The following is a 20,646-nucleotide window of genomic DNA, read 5'->3' as shown; positions in this document are numbered from 1 at the left end:
GTGCTAAAACCAGAGCCCTGAACGAGAAGTGAGACTTTGAGGACATATTTATAATTGTACAGACTCTGCCTTGGCCCATAAGGAGACAGTCTGTCATCCTTCATAATCCTGATCTGAATGTCTTTGAGGAACAGGATCATTTCAGCTAGAGTAAAGGGTAAATTTTGTGCCATTTTTTCCTTTTTAAAATATTTAGTCATTTGAGAGAGAGAGAGAGAGAGAGAGAAAGAAAGAACAAGCAGGAGGAGTGGCTGAGGGAGAGGGAGAAGCAGGCAACCTGCTGAGCAGGGAGCCTGATGCAGGGCTCCATCCCAGGACCCTGGGATCATGATCTGAGCTGAAGGCAGATGCTTAACTGAGCCACCCAGCTGTCCCTATGCCATTTTTTTTTCTAGATGACTCTCATTGTGGGAGAAGATTCCAGGAAGTTCCACATAAGTAATGAGTCATTTATCTCTCTAAGAAGCATCTTCAAGTAACTAAGGATAGTCTCAGTTTGGAGAGACCTCCTTGGCCTGAGAGTTACATGATCCACTGGTTTTTGTTTACACACTTGTAAGTCTCTTGTGTAAGTCTCTGTGTTTTGGGGAGGGAGGCAAGTTAGTGTCTGGCCTTCACTTCAAGAAATACACTCTTGGGAATGCACATGGTGTCCCTGGAAAGACCAGGTTGTTAAAACTGTTGGAAAGTCTCTACTCGGGGAGGTCTGCATCAGTGTGGGATAGGGGGTATAGACTGACAATGCCTCTAGCGTGGCCTCCAGCGTAGTTGGTAAGCCTTAGGATTCCCAGTTAAGGGGCACCTGAGTGGCTCAGTAGTTGAGCATCTGCCTTTGGCTCTGGTCATGATCCCAGGGTCCTGGGATCAAGTCCCATATCGGGCTCCCTATGAGGAGTCTGCTTCTCTCTCTGCCTCTCTCTGTGTGTCTCTTAAGAATAAATAAATAAAATCTTTTTTTTTTTTAAAGATTCCCAGTTAAGTTCAAATAACTGCAGCTAGTCCCTGTTTTTGAAAAGACTACCCAAAGGTAGTCCAACGTGTCCTGTTTATCTATGTCACTAGCTCATGGGATGACTGAGAATGGGAGTGAAGAAAAAAATATTCAGAGGTGTTGACAAGTGTCCTGTCAGGTAAGATGTAGGAGCTGGAGTCACCTCTTGTTTCCAACATACTTCATGGTAAGGTTAAAGGGAACAGCTATTAAATTGTGGTCAGAGCTGTCTGACTGGGAATGACATACCCACTGTGTCATTTAAGATGCTTGCGACAGCTTTGGAGAGTTGCATCATGGCATTTTCCTTGAGGGAGAAAGCCCCCAAGGGCAGTTCTGAAAGACAATGTTCCCATGGATGTTCCCATCCACCCCTCCCTATGTCCTAGGGGTTAATGGTGTCCTCTTCTTGTTGCTCTCCCTTTATTTCTATAAAATCCATATCAGTGACTACAACCTCACTTCTTTCCTAATCATACCCTCTTCCCTCCCACATCTTTCGTATAGAGGGTCAGGTGCAAGAAAGACAAACACATTTTAACAAAACTTATGGAGAGATCCCTTCTGTCCTCCAGCTGGGCCTGCTTGGGAGGCTCAGTGGGCAATGTACTCAACCAAATGCTCATTATCCTTATGATCCAGGACCATGTCAATCCAAGAAGAGAATGCAGGTGGCTGAACCAAAAATAAAATTTGAATCCTCTAGGCCCTCTTTGGGCCAGCCTCCACCTGGAAGGTGTACCAACCCAGATGGCTTAGTGGTGCCATTAGGGGAAATTATGAAACTTTATGCCCAAGAATAGTCAGGACAGGATTCTGAATTTTCAAAAATACTTCTCTATAACCCTCCACCCCCTCCATCTAGAACATTACCCAGGAAGTGTCTGGGAAGATATTATCTCTTTCTGGAGAGAGCTGCATTTTTGTGTAGTGACCAAACTGCTTTACTAGATCTACCAGGAGGGGGTAAGGGAGATAAAGCACAAAAATATTTTTTTTTAATTAAGCTTTCTTATTTTGTGATAATTGCAGATGCACATACAGCTGTACGAAATAATACAGAGACAGCTCATGTACCATTTAGTTTTCCTCAGTGGTAACATTTTGGAAAATTATAGCACAATATGCCAACAATATGCCATGGATACAGTCAAGCTACAGAACATGCCCATCACTACAGGATCCCTCATGTTACCTTTTTAATGCCATACTCCTTTCTCTCCTGGCCCCCACTCCCACCTCCTTAACCCCTGACAATCATGAAGCTGTTCTCCCTTTCTCTTTTCTCTCTCTCTCTCTCTTTTTTAAGAGAAGCTGAGCTCTTTAATCATCTCCTTGGCCAGACTCAAGGCTGTGGCTGCCCCTGAACAACTCACACCTGGAAGCCACTGAGCATCGCTAGAGATGGAGTGGCCACTCGAGTCAGAGGATGAGTTAGGATGGGAAGGGGGAACTTGGGCATCTCTGTCGTTGCAAAGGATGTTATAGAAATAAAGTCACAACATATATATGAGAAACATCTAGTCTTTTACATTACTAGATATAGGTTTTTTTGTAGGACAAATTGTGGACATTCCCTTCTTTCTGAACATTTTTATGGTACTGAATTTTGTGACATGTCCATTCTGTATTGATTGATAGGTCTGTGTGATTTTTCTCCTTTAGGCTGTTGATATCATGGATTACCCCAACTGAATATTAAACAAGCCTTCCATCCTTGGAAAAAATCCACTTGGTCATGGTATACAATTAAATAGTTTTATATATTGCTGAATTCTATTTGCTAATATTTTATTAAGGGTTTTTTAAAATATATGTTTATGGAGGAAATTTGTCTGTAGTTTTCCAAGTCTGGGCCAATGAGACAAAAAGAACACCTAGGGAACTTGCCATCATTCATTCCTTGGGTCCCTAGGTTACTAGTCTTTCTCCCTTCTACTTGCAGCCTTTCAAAGTCTTCCTCTGCTTATTTAAACAAGGATACCTTGGAGATAGTGCTGGTTTGGTTCCAGACCACTGCACTGAAGTGAATACTGCAATAAAGTGAGTCAAATGAACTTTTTGGTTTCCCAGTGCATATAAAAGTTATACTTACAAGTATAGTCTGTTAAGTGTGCAATAACATTATGTCTAAAAAAATTATATACATACATTAATTAAAAAGTTCTTTGTTGCTAAATAATGCTATCATCTGAGCTTTTAGTTAGTCATAATCACTGCTCACAGATCACTGTAACAAAATAATAGCAATGAAAAAATTTGAAATATTATGAGAATTACCAAAATGTGACATGGAGAGACAAAGTAAACAAATGCTGTTCAAAACAATGGCACCACTAGACTTGCTCAACACAGGGTTGCCACAACTTTAATTAAAAAACAAACAAACAAACAAACAAACAAACCAATATCTGAGAAGCACAACAAAGCAAAACACCGTAAAATAGGGTATGCCTGATAATAAATCAGGAGTTTTACTTGTACTAGCAGAGGAAATGGGGAAAATATCTACTCCATTTTCTTGCAAGTAGAATTCCCCAGGAATCTTTTTTAGTAGATAACTGTTCCGATAGTTAATGATATCAGATGCTTGTCAGTGGTAATGAGTGTGGAGGGTTAATCATATACCTTGACAATCAGCTCATTGTTGAGTAGCTTTTTAAATAAAAGCTGCATCCATCATTAGATTACAAATGTTCCAGAAAGCCAAACTCATGATTAATTTCAACGGCCAGCCAGCTCTCCTTTGTGGGCTTCCATGACTGCTAGAGGGATTGAATACTGTTAATCCACTCACATATACATTTTTTTAACTGGCTGAGCAGTATCCTAACTTTTTTGGAGGGCTTGTGAAGATGTGATCACATTGTGATCAGAGCTAGCTAGACCAACGTGTCTGATTAGCCCACGGTGTCAGGCAGACTCTAAGGGCCCCCCCATGATCTTCACCTCATGGCTTTTAGGAATCGCAGAGCTAGACTCTAGGAAGTGAGGGCAGCTGCTAGCTGACATCCAGAAAGAAACTGGGAACTCAGCCCTATAACTGCAAAGAAACGAATGCCACTAACAGCCGAAGGCAGCACAGAGGCGGATTCTTTTCCAGTTGAACTTTCAGATGAGGACGCAGCCTGTCAGACATCTTGATTGCAACCTTATGAGACTCTAAGCAGAAGATCCAGTTAAGTCATGGATGGGCTTCTGACCCTTAGAAACTGTGCAATAATAAATTTGTGATAATCTGTTGCAGGGGAATAGGTAACAAATATAACAACCACAAGGACATCATCTGTGTAGTGAAAGCTTTAGAAGGTGGAGGCAGGCACTCAATAAATTCTGACCTACCCCTCCTGGCAAATGGCAGGTAAGGTCAAATGGTAAATACTTATGATGCGGTACCACAAGCATAATTTGGAGACCCTGGTGGCAGGCTAGACTAGGCTTCTCTATATGGTAGTAGCCTTCCCTGAAAATGGAGATAATTATAGTATCTACTTCATACGATGGTTGTGAGAATTACATATGATAATGTGGGCAAAATTGTTTAGAACAAGGCCTGGAACATTTCATGGCGTGTTGCTCTTGGCCTCTTCATGTTTCAGTGAGGTCACATTTCTATCATATCCTTATAATTGTGATTGATTTGCAGCCCAACCCTTCCCGCCCCCACTAATCTACCAGCCAGTCAACCCCTTGACGATTTCCCCAGAAACAAAGAATCGTTCGGTGCCGTTCTGTCTAAATTCTCACAGAATAAAGCAATATTTGCCATGTTTCTACGACTACCGACACTCAACAACAACGGAAGCCTCCAAGCCAGCCACTTTGGCCTCCCAAGGCCCTCCTGTAACCGGCACCGGGCTTCTCCGGCAGAAACAGCCACCTTTCTGGTTACTAAGGTCTTCAATGAAGGATTCATTCAAAGTCCCCCCCGCCCCCACCCACAGAAGTGTACTGTCCCCAGAAACAGGCTCTGGCATTTTGCTATTTGCTCCCAGAGAAGCCGGGCGAGCGCAATGGTCGGGCGCGGCCTGCACTGCTGGGGGGGGGGGGGGGGGGCGGGGGAGGGGGGGGCGTCCCGGGCCGGGCTCTTCCCTCGGAAATGCAGGGGCTTCGCGCCAGCTCGGGCGCGCCTGGGTTTCAGCGCAAGAACAGGCTGCGATCGTCGTGCGGCTGAAGCCAAGCAGCCTAGCGGCCCGGAGGCCCGGCTGTGCGGGTCCCGGCCCCCCGCCCGGCCCCCCGCCCGGTCCCCCGCCCGGCCCCCCGGCCCGCTGCCCCGCCGACTGCCACATCAGCGCCCGCGCCGCGCCCCCAGGTCCCCGGCGGGGATGCAGCGAGCCCGCCCGGCGGCCGGGGGCGGGGCGGGGGCGGGGCCGGGGCGGGGCGGCGGCGGGAGTGGCGGGCGGCCGGGCCAATGGGCGGCCAGCAAGGGGGCGCGGCCGCCAATGAGCTGCGGCTCCGGGCCGCCGGCCCGCCGAGCTCCGTGCCCCGCGGGGGGGCCCAGATGAGGCACATCTGGACAGCTGCGCCGAGGGGCTGTGCGGCCCCTTGGCGGGCCCCACGTCAGCTGGGCACGTCCCCCACGTCCTCGGCGGCCGGCCACTTACTATTATTCATATTCCCAGAGAAGCCACCGAGGATCCCAGCTTCCAGCGCCCCCCACCCCCACCCCCACCCCCCCACCCCCGCTAATTGAGACGCGGCCAGAGCCCGTCCAGCGCACAGTTTAATTTTCATGGGGCTCTGGCATCAGCAACAACAAAAGCCCAGCTGCTGTCTGATTTAACACTGGCAAAGTGAGAAAAATAGTGTGGGGTAAACACACCAAGTTGGGTAAGTTGGGGAGACGGGCCGGGGAGCTCACTGCCCCCGCGGGGCCTCTCTCCTGCGCGGCTTCGCTCCTTCGATCTGCTCCCCGCAGGGATGCAAACGGCGCGCCCCGCGCAGACCCCCCCCCCCCCCAGCTTCCTTTTCTTCTGCTTTGCTAACACTTTAATTTGGGGAGGGGGGCGGTTACGTGTGTGTTGTTTTAAAAGTTTCCTGGGAACCGAGATTTAGCGGGTATCCTGTCGTGACCCTCCCCAGACCTCGGAGCGGAATCCACTGGTGAATTTCTTTTCCGGTTTTCCTTCTGCGGGGACAGAGTGCACATTTGTTAAAGCTGAAATCTTTATCCAGTCGCCCTTCCCTGACTGTTTTGACAGAAGATTGGGAAAGTTACCAGATTTATTCCGAGTTAAGGAAACTTCTGCTTCTGTTAATAGGATGTTTAATATTAAGTAACTAACATTCTGAATTCCATAGGTAACTGCTGTGAATGTAGTTGTAACCCAAATATGTCTTTTCTGTGTTCTGCTGTTCATAGGGGGAGGCCAAATTCCTTTATGGTTGTTAAAAAAAAAACCACATTGAATATGTGACAGATGATTATATGCATTGATGACCTTATACTTGTATGTTGATCCCATAATCCTATCAAACTATTACTTAGGGTCATAGATGTGGATACTTGCAGATCATTGTGGCACATATTTCAGGATTTAGAAGGGACGTGATAGCAAATATTGAGCTAGGTGAGTGGCCCGAGGCCCATTCCATTCAAAATATCTGTAATTTTGTTTGAGCAATGCTTTGGATTTGAGACTTTGTCATATGTTATATTTACTGTCACGGCAGATCTGGCCCGAATTGACGTGTAATTTCTGGCTCAGAGAGCAATAGGTGGGGATTTGGTGCCATAATTGCAAGTTGCAGAGTGTTTTTGCATCAGGATGGTAGTGCAAACAGTGGGTGGAACAGTTTGAAGTGGTTTTCAGCGATGGGCAGGGTTAGAGGGAACAGTGTCGCCGAGCAACAACGGCAAGAGCCCGTTGGCCTGGTTCAACCCACGACCCCAGCGTTTAAACTTCGGGTAAGTTACTCAGCCCATCTGTGCCTCAGTTCCCCCCTCCGTAATGTGGAGATATTCATAGCACCTGCCTCATGGGCTGTCTCGAGGACGAAGTGAGTTAACCTGGGCTAAGCCATAGTTCTGGCACCCAGTGAGTCTTTGCTGTTGGACTCCCTCTCCATTTCCTTCCTTCTCGGCTTCCTCTGCCGCCTGCCGGGGTCCCCGCCACCATTCTGAGCTCTGGCCTAGCAGCTAGCATTTGCCGAGGGCTGACCTCTTGGTCACGATGCACTGCATGAGGCTGGGAAGGAGAGAGGTCTCGGGAGGAGAGTGGAATTGATCAGGTGTCAGAGAAGTAGCTGGAAGGTTCTGGGAGTAAAGACGGTGAAAAGGGGACTTGTTATTGTAGGATGGGGTTTGGTTGGTTTTCTCGGGGAGGATTTTGCCAAGCAGTTTGGGTTGAGAGGAAAGGGATCATGGAGGAGCAGGTGGCAGGCGTTTCGCAGGAAGGGAAAGCCCGGGGAGAACACCGAGGCTGGGAGGTGTCCATCTGTCCCGGGGCCGGTGGGTTGTGATGCAGGATCATCTGTGAGCGGTTCGTGGGTGGAAGGGTTGGGGAGGTGGGAGAGGTAGGAGAGGATGGTGTGGAGAGCCGGGGGGAGGTGGGGGGAGAGGAGGCTTGGGACATAGGTGGGCGGGGCGGAAATGGCAGCCGTTATATAGTGTTTCTGGAACCATCTGTCTCCGGGGTCCTGTCTCCACCTCTCGCCAATCCACTGCACTACTTCCGTGACTCCCTTGAGGGCCTGCAGGCCGTGTGGGTAGGACTGAGCAGTGAGCCTGGGCCAAACCTTCTAGACTCTGTGGCACCTGTCTGGGAGCTCTGCTGAAGTGGTCTGACCTTCTGGGCTCTTCCCCAGCATATGTCTTAGAAACAGGTCTTGCCCAGTCTTTGCTGTGGATGTGATTGCACCCCCCACCCCCCACCGCCCCCCACACACTGTGTCTACCCCTGCTGCGAGAATCGTCTATTCCCAGTCCTTGTAACTGTGTAGTGTGCAGGGTGGCTGTGGATAAAACCTGCAAAGTGTCCCCAAGCGGAGGGGCAGTTGGGAGCGCTCCTGCCTTCTCCCTGAGGCGTTCTGCTGGGGCAGAGAGGACCGAGTCCTGGCCCTGGCACTGCTGCCCACCACCCGTGTGACCTCGGGCAGCACATGGGGTCCTTACGCCCCTCCTCGTGCTGTCATCCGTGCAATTATCTCTAAGGTCCCTGCTCCCTTGGATGACCGTTCTTCCCTTCCTCTCCCATTGCTGGGCCAGTCCTGGCTTGCAGGTGGCTCGCTGGGACGTGCGCAGCCAGCGTTTCCTGACCACTGAACACAAGGCAAACCTGACTCTGAGGGCTGACTGGGTTTTAGCTCATGCGATCCTTTTACCAGCCCCGGGACGATGGGTACTATTGACTGAGGGGACAGAGGCACAGTCATAGTGAGAGGCTTGCTCAAGGTCACACGGTGAACAAGTGGCACATGCACACCCCGTCTAGCTCTGGAGGCCAAACCCTAACGACTAGGCTACACCTCTCTCTCTCTCTCTCTCTCTGTCTCTCTCTCATCTATCTATATGTGGTTGGGCCACTCTTGCTTGTCCTGATGGAGTCCAGAAGTCCACGGGAGTAGGATCGTTGGAGGGGGAGGGCACATTTGGTAAAATTTCCCTGGAGGGGCCAGAATATCAACAGGTGTCCTGTGTATGGGATGTGCTGTGCGTGGAGACAGAAGGCATTTCACGTCTGGGGCTCAGCGCAGGCCAGCACTCTGTCTTTTCATTTGTCTGAACCAAACCTGCCACAATGCCCCGATGTATAGCAGACGCTCTAGAAATACCAGCTGGATGATGATCCTTTTTGAAAAGCTGGAAGTGTCTAAGAATCAGAAGCAATTGTTTCCCCTTTGTTTACCTGCTTTCTTCTCCTTTTGCTACGCTCCCCACCGGGAGCTTTCGTCGCTGGTTCCTTATATCCTTTTCAGTCCTTCTGTGAGGAGCTACTCGCAGGAACAGATCTAAACATAATTTGAAAATATAAATAAGGGGCACCTGGGTGGCTCAGTCGGTTAAGTGTCTGGCTCCAGCTCAGGTCATGATCTCAGGGACCTGAGATCCTTGGGTCCTCAGATCCCAAGGGTTGGGTTCTCTCCCTCTGCTCCTCCCCACGCTGGTGCTCTCTCTCTCTTTCTCAAATAAATGAATAAAATCTTTTTTATTTTATTTTATTTTTTTTATTTTAAATAAAATCTTAGAAAAAGAAAAAATATAAATGGGACCACAATTTTTAAAATTGAAATATAATTCACAGTGTTATATTAATTTCAGGTGTAAAATAATTCAACAATTCTACACATTACTAGTGCTCAACACAATCAGTGTACTCTTGGCCCTCTTTATCTATTTCACCCCTCCCCCATCACTTCCCTTCAGGCAACCCCCAATTTGTTTTCTGTATTTAAGAGTCTATTCTTGGGGCACCTGCGTGGCTCAGTGGTTGAGCACCTGCCTTTGGCTCAGGTCGTGACCCCGGGGTCCTGGAATCGAGTCCCACATCGGGCTCCCCGCATGGAGCCTGCTTCTCCCTCTGCCTGTGTCTCTGCCTCTCTCTCCCTGTCTCTCTCTGTGTCTCTCATGAGTTAATAAATAAAATCTTAAAAAAAAAGAGTCTCTTCTTTTGTTTGACTCTTCTAATTTTGTTCATTTGTTTTGTTTCTTAAACTCCATGTATGAGTGAAATGATATGGTATTTGTCTTTCTTAGTCTGACTTATTTCACTTAGCGTTACCTCCTTTGGGTCCATCCATGTTGGTGCAAATGGCAAGATTTCATTCTCTTTTCTTTTATGACTGAGTAGCCTTCCATTGTGTGTATGTACCACATCTTTATTTATTCATCAAAGAACACTTGGGTTGCTTCCATAATTTGGCTATTGTAAATAATGCTGTCATAACACAGGGGTATATTTATATATTTGAGTTAGTATTTTCATTTGTTTTGTGCACATACCCAATAGTGAGGTTACTGGATCATATGGTAGTTCTATTTTTAACCTTTCGAGAAACCTCCATACTGTTTGCCAATTAGCATTCCCAGCAATACTGCAGAGCGTTCCTTTTTTCTCCACATCTCTGCCAACACTTGCTTCTTGTCTTTTTGATTCTAGCCTTTCTGACAGGTGGAGGTGATATCTTGTGGTTTCAATTGTTGTTTCCCTGACAATTAGTGATGTTGAGCATCTTTTTATGTGTCTGCTGGCCATCTATATGTCGTCTTTGGAAAAAAGATGTCTATTCAGCTCCTCTTCTCATTTTTTAGTTGGATTATTTGTTTTTTGGAAGGTTGAGTTGTTTAAATTTTTCATCTATTTTGGATATTAACCCCCTATTGGATATATCATTTGCGAATATCTTCTCCTATGCAGTAGGTTGCCTTTTAGTTTTGTTCATAGTTTCCTTCACTGTGCAAAAGCTTCCTATTTTGGTGTAGTCCCAATAGTTTAATTTTGCATTTGTTTCCCTTGCCTTAGGAGACAGATCCAGAAAAATGTTTCAATGGCCAATGTCAAAGAAATTGCTGTCTATGTTTTCTTCTATGAGTTTTATGGTTTCAGGTCACACATGTAGGTCTTTAATCTGTTTTTAGTTTAATTTTATGTATAATGTAAGAAAGTCATCCAGTTTCATTCTTTTGCATGTAGCTGTCCAGTTTTCCCAGCATGTCTTTTCCCCATTGTATATTCTTGCCTCCTTTGTCATAGATTAATTGACTATACAAGTGTGGATTTATTGGGGCTCTCTATTCTGTTCTGTTGATCTGTATATGTTTTTATGTAAGTACCCTACTGTTTTGATTACTATAGTTTTGTAATACAAATTGAAAACTGGGATTGCGATACCTCCAGCTTTATTCTTCTCTTTCAAGATTTCTTTGGCTATTTGTTTATTTATTTATTTATTTATTTATTTATTTATTAGAGACACAGAAAGAGAGAGAGAGAGAGAGAGAGAGAGGCAGAGACACAGGCAGAGGGAGAAGCAGGCTCCATGCAGGAAGCCTGATGTGGGACTCGATCCCAGGTCTCCAGGATCACACCCTGGGCTGAAGGTGGCACTAAACTGTTAAGCCACCCGGGCTGCCCTTCTTTGGCTATTTGAAGTCCCATACAAATTTTAGGATTATTTGTTCTAGTTCTGTGAAAAACACTGTTGGTATTCTGATAGAGATTGTATTAAATACGTAGATTGTTTTGGATAGAATGGACATTTAATAATATTGGTCCTTTCAATCCATGAGCTTGGAATATCTTTCTATTTGTTTGTGACTTCTTCAATTTCCTTCACCAGTGTTTTATATTTTGGAGTACAGATATTTTACCTCTTTGATTATGTTTATTCCTAGGTATTTTATTCTTTTTGGTGCAATTGTAAATGAGATTGTGTTCTTAATATCCCTTTCTGCTACTTCATTATTAATAAATAAAAATGCAACAGATTTGTGTATATTAATTTTGTATCTTGAAACTTTACTGAATTCATTTATAAATTCTAGTAGTTTTTTTAGTAGAGTCTTTAGGGTTTTCTCTATATAGTATCATGTCATCTGTAAATAGTGAAAGTCTTACTTCTTTCTTACCAATTTGGATGCCTTTATTTCTTTTTCTTGTCTGATTGCTGTGGCTAGGACTTCCAGCACTAGTGGAAAATGGTGGAAAGCTATTTTTCATCATTGTGAAATGGTGGAAAGCTATTTTTCATCATTGAAAATATTGATGTTTGGAACCACAACATATTTATTTAAAAAAATAGAGAAACTAAGATGCTCCAAGGCTTGTGGAAAAATGAGGCAGGTGTCAGGTAAATATTCTATTTCTATTTCTTGGACCTCAAAGTTTATTGTCTTATTTCTGGAGATGTTGTGGTTTGGGGATAAGAACTTCTCATTATGAAGGTCAATGTATGGTTATTTTAGGTGTCCCATTATTAGTTATACCCAGTCTGGATTTGATATCTTTTTGGCACTTCATTATTTAAGTATTTTATATTCTTTAACTCTCAAATCAACTTTAAAATAGTATTTGAAAAATATTTTAATTTGCTTTTTACTTCAATATACTAGTGTAGTCACTCTTTTCAGTATAACACTCTGACTGAGCACAGAGACTTTGGAGTCAGACTTTGAGGGCTTCAATTGCAGATCTGCTTCATAGTAGTATACCTTGAATAAGTCACTTTCTCTAGGAGGCTTTATTATATTTATAAAGTGGGGGGTATCAATAGGCATTAAATGAGAAAAATCTATATAAAGAATTTAGTATAATGTCTTTACTCACAGTAAAGCCTATACATATAAGCAATTCATTGTTTATTGTGGTAAGAAGCATGACAAAATTTTAGCCATTTGTAAGTGTGTAGTTCAATGGCATTAAGTACATTCACAGCAACAATCACAACGATCCATCTCCAGAACTTTTTCACCAAACTGAAACTCCACAGTCATTAAACAATAACTCTCTGTTACCCTCTCTGACTGGCAACCACTACTATACTGTCTCTGGAAGTTGACTACTCTGTGTACCTCATATAAGTGGAATTATACAATACTTGTCTTTTTTTTTTTAATACTTGTCCTTTTATGACTGGCTTATTTCACTTGGCATAATGTTTTCGAGTTTCATCCATGTTATAGCATGTGTTTTTAAGGTTGAATAATATTCCATTGTATGTGTATGCCATATTTTGTTTATCCATTTATCTGTTGAAGGACATTTGGGTTGTTTCCATCTGTGATGGCTAAGTTTTTATGTCAACTTGGCTAGGCTACACTAACCAAATAAAGCTATTCTAGATGTTTCTGTGAAGGTATTTTTTTAGATGAGGTGAACATTTAAATCAGTAGACTTGAGTAAAGCAGATAGGTCTCCATTATGTGGCCTTGTCCAATCATTTGAGGGTCTTTATAGAGAAAGACTGACGTCCCTTGAACAAGAGAAAATTCTGCCAGAAGATTGCCTTTGGACTTAAACTGCAGCATCATCTCTTCCCTGAGTTTCTAACCTGATGACTTATCTTGAAGATTTTGGACTTGCCAGCCTCCATAATCATGTTAGCCAATCCCTAAAATAAATCTCTCTATATACACATACAGTTATAGATTTAGCTATATGTAGACAATAGATATAGACATACAGATGTGTAAATATACATAGACATCCTATTAGCTTTATTTCTTTGGAGAACCTTATCTAATACACCATCTTTTAATTATTGTGAATAATACTGCTATGAATGTTGGTGTACAATTATCTGTTGGAGTTCCTGCTTTTGGTTCTTTTGGATATATACCTAAAAGTGGAATTATAGGATCATAAAGTACTTCTTATAGGAATAAAAAAAATGCCCAGGGCCCAATAAGGTAAAATTCACAATGTCTGGCACTCCAAAATAATGAAGCAGTTGTATTTAAAATGGAAATATAGACACTATCCCTGACTGTCCTGGAGGTGTACTTACATGCACATATTTGTACTATTAAAAAGTCAAACAGTTGAGGTCTTCAGTATAGTAACATTTTGTACATAATAGGCCAAAGTTTGCCAAACCATGATCTGTGTTGATTTTACCTTGGCTCAGTTCTCAGAAGAACTTCTGTCTCAGAAGAACAATGAATATTATTGTTTTTTAAAAAATTCTTTTTCTGTGTTTGATAACTCCAACCTCCCCATTGAATTATGGTGAGGTAAAGTCAGCTAAGAGTAATACTGGTCAAATGCATTATGCATCCTAAGGATTGGAACTAGGAGTAGGAGGTAATGGGTGGGGAGTGAGGTGAGGATAATTTATTGAGGCTAATGGATGACTCAGAATCATAGGCCTTATAGAGCAACAAGGGCCCAAGCAGGGCTGCCAAGATCTGCTGACAGATCTAAGGGGCCTGGCTAAGCTGGAGTCTAGAACCAGAAGCCTTTGAAACACAACAGAAGCACATGAGGGGTGAATTCAGCAAAGTCCAGTTGGGACTGTGACTGAAATTGAAGAGGCAGGACTTAATTTCATTACTAGAGGTATGAGGCTAGGTCAGAGAAGGATGCCAGGAGTCAGGCTTGGGCTTAAAGCTCTGGAGGTTCATAGCTGAGTCCCAGACTTTGAGCCTGGGCTGTCTATTCTCCTGCGAATTGGACAGTTTTTCTGTTTCGCTGCTCTACTCTTCCTTGAAGTCCAGTCTGACACCCTATCTTCTGGATATCTCTGCATAAATGCTTTGCTGCTGGAACAAACAAGTTTTTTTTATTTTTTAAAAACATTTGAATATACTTCACACACAATGTTACATTAGTTTCAGGTGTACAATTTAGTAACTTGACAAGTTTATAGAATAAATGAGTTTTCTCCTGTTTGGCTGCTGAGCACCTTGTCATTCTTACCTGCTTTGTGCAGTTATATTGCTGTTCTTCATACAACTTACACGTTCCTCGGATGCTCTGTATAAGGCCTATGATTCATTTCTCGGTTACATTTATTAACATGTAACCCAGATCGATTATTACAAAAGCTCTTAAGATGACAACAATATATTATTGCTATCATTTGATAGAGATTTTACTTTCTTTGGAGGATAGGGACTAAATCTCACTCTTTGGGAAAACTGGAAGTCAGTTTGTATTTTATTTTATTTTATTTTATTTTATTTTATTTTATTTTATTTTACAGAGGGAAAGAGAGAGAGCACAAGCAGGGGGAGCGGTAGAGGGGAAAAGAAGAAGCAGGCAATTCACTAAACAGAGAGCCAACACCGGGTTGGATCCCAGGACCTGGGATCACGACCTGAGCTGAAGGCAGGTGCTTAACCGACTGAGCCATCCAGGTGCCCCAGTTTGTCTTTTAAAGGAGAGCTAAAGTCACATTTTTTTTTTTATCTAGAAAGGAAGCTTTCAGTCAGATGTCTTGGAAAACTACTTTTCTTCCAGCCATGACCATACTATGGATTGGGATGCAGGGATGGATGCTGGTCAGTATTCTTATGTCACTGTGATGGTTCTCATAGCAGAAATGAATCATTTGCAGTATTTGATAATAATAGCAGCAGTAAGAACAGCCACACTAGATGATAGATGGAGTCTATTTATCACTTTAATTTCTTCCAAATCAGCATTGTTTGGAGGAGGTTCTGTTCCTTTCATGTTTTCCACTGAGAGAGAGGTAGATGCAAGACAGACTAGGAGAGCATGGGTGAGAGGTGATTTCTTCTGCCTCTATCTGATGAACTCAGGGCTGCCTTCCATACTCCTGTGCATATGAGGGGCCATGAGCCTACCAGAAAGATGCCATTCAGAACAAAGATTATGGTTTCTGGAGAGAAATGTGCAAAAACTTGATAATATGTAATTGTTATCTTATTAATTGTGATAAGTGTTGTTGGTTTTGCTTTTGGCATTATTTTTAATTATTTGTGTTTCACGATGGTAATGAGTAAGAGAGGGTGGGGTAGTGAGTGGATGAAACCGATTCTGCACCTTGATAGGTGGTGACATTCTGATTGCTTCTTGGATGGGAGTTGAGTTTTCCACAAGAGAATAAACAAAAAGCATAGTCCGACCTATAAATACAGAGAACAAACTGATGGTTGCCAAAGGGGAGGGGGTGGGAGGGATGGGAAAAATGGGTGAAAGGTTGTGGGTGGTACAAGCTTCCAGTTATGGAATGAATAAGTCATGGGAATAAAAGGCCCAGCATCAGGAATTGTAATTGTGCTATATGGTGACAGGTGGCAGGTACACTTGTGGTGAGCCTAGCATAACGTATCAACTTGTCAGATACTGTGTTGTACACCTGAAGCTAATGTAACATTGTGTCAACTACACTCAAATAAAAATAATTAAAAAAAGATTAGGGCTATCAGTGAAAAAGTACCTGCTCCTACCTTCGGAAAGGACAGTCCTACATTTTATGGAAAACAGTTTTGACTCTTACTCGGCCCACTTAAGCTTCTGAATTTTCCTTTTGGTACATTATCAATCACTGCTTGTGCTGAGTCATAAAGCATATTGCCAGATGTGGAAGTGGATTATTGTTAATGAGGCACTTGGTAAGGCCTGAAAAAAAAATTCAGGAAGGACTGTGGGCTCAATGGCTATTTGCTTTCCTACACTGTTTGGCACATCATCACTTTATTTTTCCATGTTTCATTTAACAAATAATGTTTAGAAATATCCTCTCCTCCATTATCCCCAAACCAAGTTTGTCTTTTTGTCCTTTTCCTGTGGGTATGATCTGAGAAGGAACTCATCAAGGGCAGTTCTGAATCCATGTTGACTAAAAAAAAAAGCAAGAATGAAGGTGAACTTAAAGCCAGTGAAGAAGCAGCAGAAAGAGGAAAAAGGAAGTGACTGAACCAATCTTCTCAAGAATTTTCTTGGAAGTTTGCTTGAAGACTAATTTCCTCCCTTAGCCATAGAGCTGAGTCTTATATTTTTGTAATTAGTTCTTGTAGAGTTCGACTGCTGCTAAACTGATGACCAAAGTGGACTCTTCCTATTTTATTAATTAATTAATTAATTAATTAATTAATTTAGTGACTTTTCCAATTAAAAAAATATTTTATTTATTTATTCTTGAGAGACAGAGAGAGAGAGAGAGGCAGAGACACAGGCAGAGTGAGAAGCAGGCTCCCTGCAGGGGAGCCTGATGTGGGACTCGATCCCAGGACCCTGGGATCTCGACCTCAGCCAAAGGCAGATGCTCCGTCGCTGAGCCACCCAGGCACCCTCAAGGACTCTTCCAATTTGATAGAGTAGAGAAATCTCTTCTGTAACCAAAATTATAGGAAATTTTCTGCCAGTAAGCACTCAGATTTCTTACTGGGTCTGCTACAAGATTTGTCTTTCCAGATCAATCTAGTTGGTGAGGTTAATTAGGCCCAGTCAATCTTAAATTTAAAAAAGGAAAAACCAGTTACAGAGGTAGAAGGCTTGTGAATCTCCCAGGGAAACAGACACGTGTGTGGAAGTCCAGTTCAGTATTACATCTTATAGAGAAATTGTTCTTTTCCTCTCTAGGGCCCTCCACCCAGGAGACATGACATCTGAGAGCATGTAATTCATCCACAGTTTCTCTCAGGTCTCTTTAAATCACTCAGGGGACAAATCCTTTGTCTGCAGGGCCCACTTTGCAGGTGTGCAACCTGTATAGTTGTGCAGGGTTCCAGTTTTAGGAGGGCCCCATGCTTGTTTTGATGGTCTGCTGTCACTGTTCTGAAAATCTCAGCAATTTATAAACAAAGAACTCCACATTTTCATTTTGCTCTGGGCCCTACAAATCATATAGCTGGTTCTACCTCTGCTTTCAGGGTCACTCGAGTGTAGTAAGAGTGAGAAAGTAAAATCAAGAGCCTGTTTCATCACTTTCCTCCGTTTATGTATCCAGGTGGGCATCTCAGGAAACTGTGGCTCGTTCTCTTGTCTTCGTTGATTTAATGTTTAATCTCTTTTCTGTTTTTAGAGGATCTTTTCCCTTCTAGAATAATCTCTGTACTAATTTAGAGCCTATAGTTAAAAGGATGAGTCAGGTCTTGGCAACATGTGGTACTTCCATGCTTTGAAAAGACATGTTTTCTAAATCTCCTTGTTTTACTTTGTTTTATGGGATTTTTAAAAAAGATTTTATTTATTTATTCATGAGAGACACACACACACACACAGAGGGGCAGAGTGTTTTATGGGATTTTGATAGTACAACCTCAACTTCATAGGTGCATTGTACACACACTCCAGCAGGTCTTATTTTTAAAGCAAGAACCAAGAAATATTCTGATTGGTTGGTGGGTCCAAATGCTGAAGCCAGCAGCAATGATTGTGAATATTCATTCTGGAGTTTTCTTAGTTTTCATAGATGCCCTTGGGTAGGAGTGGGTATGAGCTAGTTGGCTTGGAAGGTTGGCCCAAGTAAGGGAAACAAAGTCATGGGTGGGCCTAATTCCTGTGGGAACCGACTTTTGCTGTGCTTACACACTGAACTTCTAAGCTGGCTGGTTGGACAGTTTCACACAAATGATTAATCAGGAGACAGACTTGGTGAGAGCAGGAATAAATGAAAGTTTTGGAGTGAGTCAGTAGTGCCTCCCTGACTGCAAAGGACAGTGTCTTTGGTAAGTGAGAACATGCCTACTAGGTTGACAATCAGACTTGCATGTCTGATGATATTAATTGCAGGGTGTTATGGGCCAGGTTTCTGTAGGTTGGGTGGAGATGGAGGCCACTGGCAGTGTACAATGCTGAGGGAGAAATGTGAGTGGGAGGAAGAAAAGAGATTTCTCTGGGGCTGCTGAGAGGCTGATGTTGGTGAAATATGCTTGTCTTTCTTGAGTATTAAACAGCCAGGATTTGTTAGCTCCTGAGCAGCACATCTTCGGTACTTACGATCCATGAGAAATTTGGGTGAAGGTAGTAGTGTGGTAAGTTTTAATCTCGTGTTTTCCTACTACTTTTCATTGGTGTGTGAATGTGACTGAAAGGTGTCCAGTTTTAGCCTACCAATTTTTTTTTATTCTGTTGGAAAATTTTCAGCATTAATTAAGAAGCAAAGACTCAGTTTTAACTTCTTCTTTCTTATTCTTTCGGCTCCAATTCTAAGATGTTTGCTGTACTGAGAGACTAGGGAGAATTGATCCAAAACAGTCAAAGGTTAGTTCACCATTTCTAGAGTAATCTTTAGTATGTAGAGAATAAGACATTTTGATTCATATAGATCTAGTTTGAATACTGATTCTTACCATGTGTTTGGGATATTGTGAAAATAACCTCTCTGGACTTCAGTTTCCTGATTTGTAAAATGGGAGTAATAATACCCCCTTCCCAGTGTGGCCAGAAGTTAATGACATAATGTTGGCCAAGAGCCTGGTGTCCTATCTGTCACGTGGTAGAAACTCAATAGAAACTGGTACTTTTAAGTGTGTCAACTCCACCATCCCTCTTGAGGGGATAGTCATGGCTTGCCATTCTCAACTCCCATATTCATGAATATTTTCCCAGCCAACTTTTTATGGGCTATGGCTGATTGAGACAAAACTAAGCTTAGCCTAATTCTAATGATTCCATGGACATTTCACTTCATTTTAAGTTAGGATCTAGCATGGCAGAGCAGATATGGGGAGACCTGTGTTTTACATGCTGAATTCTCCTTGATTTGTGACATTTCCCACCTCTGGGATCTTTAGAATCTGGCAGTGGAAGCACAAATCCTGCCATCTACTCTTTCCATCCATCCATTGTCCATCCATCCATTCATTCATTTATTCATCCATTTATGCATCTGTTCATCCATCCAACACTTATGTACTGAACAACTTACTATATGCCAGGAATAGTTCTAAGAGCCAGAAATGAAGCAGTAAAGAAAAATAGAAAAACTTCCTACATTCATGGAGCTTTCATTCTAATTGCAATACACAGAATAAGTCAGTAAATTATGCTGTATGTTAGAAAGAGATGAATTATGGGGAAAATAAAGCAAGAAAAGGGGATGGGGTCTTGAGACAGTTTGAAGTTTTAAATAGATAAGGGAAGACCTCCCTGAGGTATTTGATCAAAGTCTTAGAGGAGATAAGAAGGAAGAATATTTCAAGCAAGTACAACTTGGAGGCAGAGGAGAGCCTGATGTGTTCAAGGAGAATCAGGGAGGTCAGTGCGGTTGGTAGGGAGGAGAGGAGATTAGAGAAGTGACGGGGGCTAAATCATGTGGAGCAATGTAGGCCATCATGAGGACTTGAGCCTAACCTACATTTCAACAGGATTATCCTGACTTCTGTGTTAAGAATAGTCTGAAAGGGGCAAAGGAAGAAGCAGAATCCAGTTAGGAGACCATTTTTATAACCCAGGTCTATCCCAGAGCGGTCTCAGGGGAGGTGGTGAGAGGTGGTCAGATCCTACACATATTTTGGAGATAGAGCCAACAGGATTTTCCAACAGATTGGATGTGGAAAGTCAGAGAAAGAGAGGAGTCAAGGATGACCGTAAAATTTTTGGTAAAACTGGGAGGATGAAGTTGTCATTGAGTGGGGAAAATGGGAGGTAGGAGATCTGGTCAAGGTGCCAGGAGATCTGCTTTGGACAGTTTTGAGTTTAAGATGTGTGTTGTTGGACAGCTGAGTGGGTAGTTGGATATGAGGAGTGGAGGGTTTCCGGGGAGAAGTCTGGCTATAGATAAAAATCTGGGAATCATGGGCACACAGCATACTGCTGAGTGCTGTGAAAAGGGATGAGATTCCCCAGTCCTGAGGAGATAGAAAAGAGTTCTAAAACCTGAGCCCTAGGACATTATAATTTTGAGAAGCTAGGGATTAGGAGAAGCCAGGAAAGAAGGAGGGGCCCGTGAAGAGGAAAAATATGGGATGAATATTTTCCAGGAAGTAGGCAGTGATCAGCTCTGTGAAATTCTGCTAGTGGCTCAGGTAAGCTGAGACAGACTTGACCATTGAATTTAGCAACGTGGGCGTCTTTGGTGACCTTGACAAGAAAGCTAGAATCATGTAGGACCGGCAAGGAGGGGAGAGAACGAGGTGGGGAACTGTGAAGTTAGAGATCATGCCACTGGAGCCAGAATTTTCCCACTCATCCAGAGATTTCAAGTCTCTCGACTTCCCATTTTTCTCATTTATCTTTATTTTATGTCACCGGTCTTTGTAAGCAAACTTGAATTCTTATGGAATGGGCCGGCAAATAGCACAATGG

At 43.1% G+C, this 20,646-nt stretch overlaps 1 protein-coding gene across 6 annotated transcripts in view; it reads left to right on the top strand.

Moving 5' to 3' along the window:
- The first annotated feature begins 5,476 nt into the window (after positions 1 to 5,476).
- TMEM45A (transmembrane protein 45A) overlaps positions 5,477 to 20,646 on the top strand; it is a 65,491-nt gene continuing 50,321 nt past the window's right edge. The window contains exon 1 of one of the 6 annotated variants that reach the window (XM_072812529.1): positions 5,477 to 5,821. The gene's annotated coding sequence lies outside the window, so the exon portion shown is untranslated. Of the gene's footprint in view, positions 5,822 to 6,749; positions 6,900 to 17,933; positions 18,066 to 18,196; positions 18,372 to 20,646 lie in introns of those variants that run through there. The other 5 variants (XM_072812534.1, XM_072812533.1, XM_072812535.1 and 2 more) reach the window with 5 other exon arrangements.

The sequence above is a fragment of the Canis lupus genome, chromosome 35 (assembly GCF_048164855.1).
Source record: "Canis lupus baileyi chromosome 35, mCanLup2.hap1, whole genome shotgun sequence".
Lineage (NCBI taxonomy): Eukaryota > Metazoa > Chordata > Mammalia > Carnivora > Canidae > Canis > Canis lupus.
The sequence above is the reverse complement of the archived record's forward strand: the minus strand, read 5'-3'. Positions and strand labels throughout refer to the sequence as shown.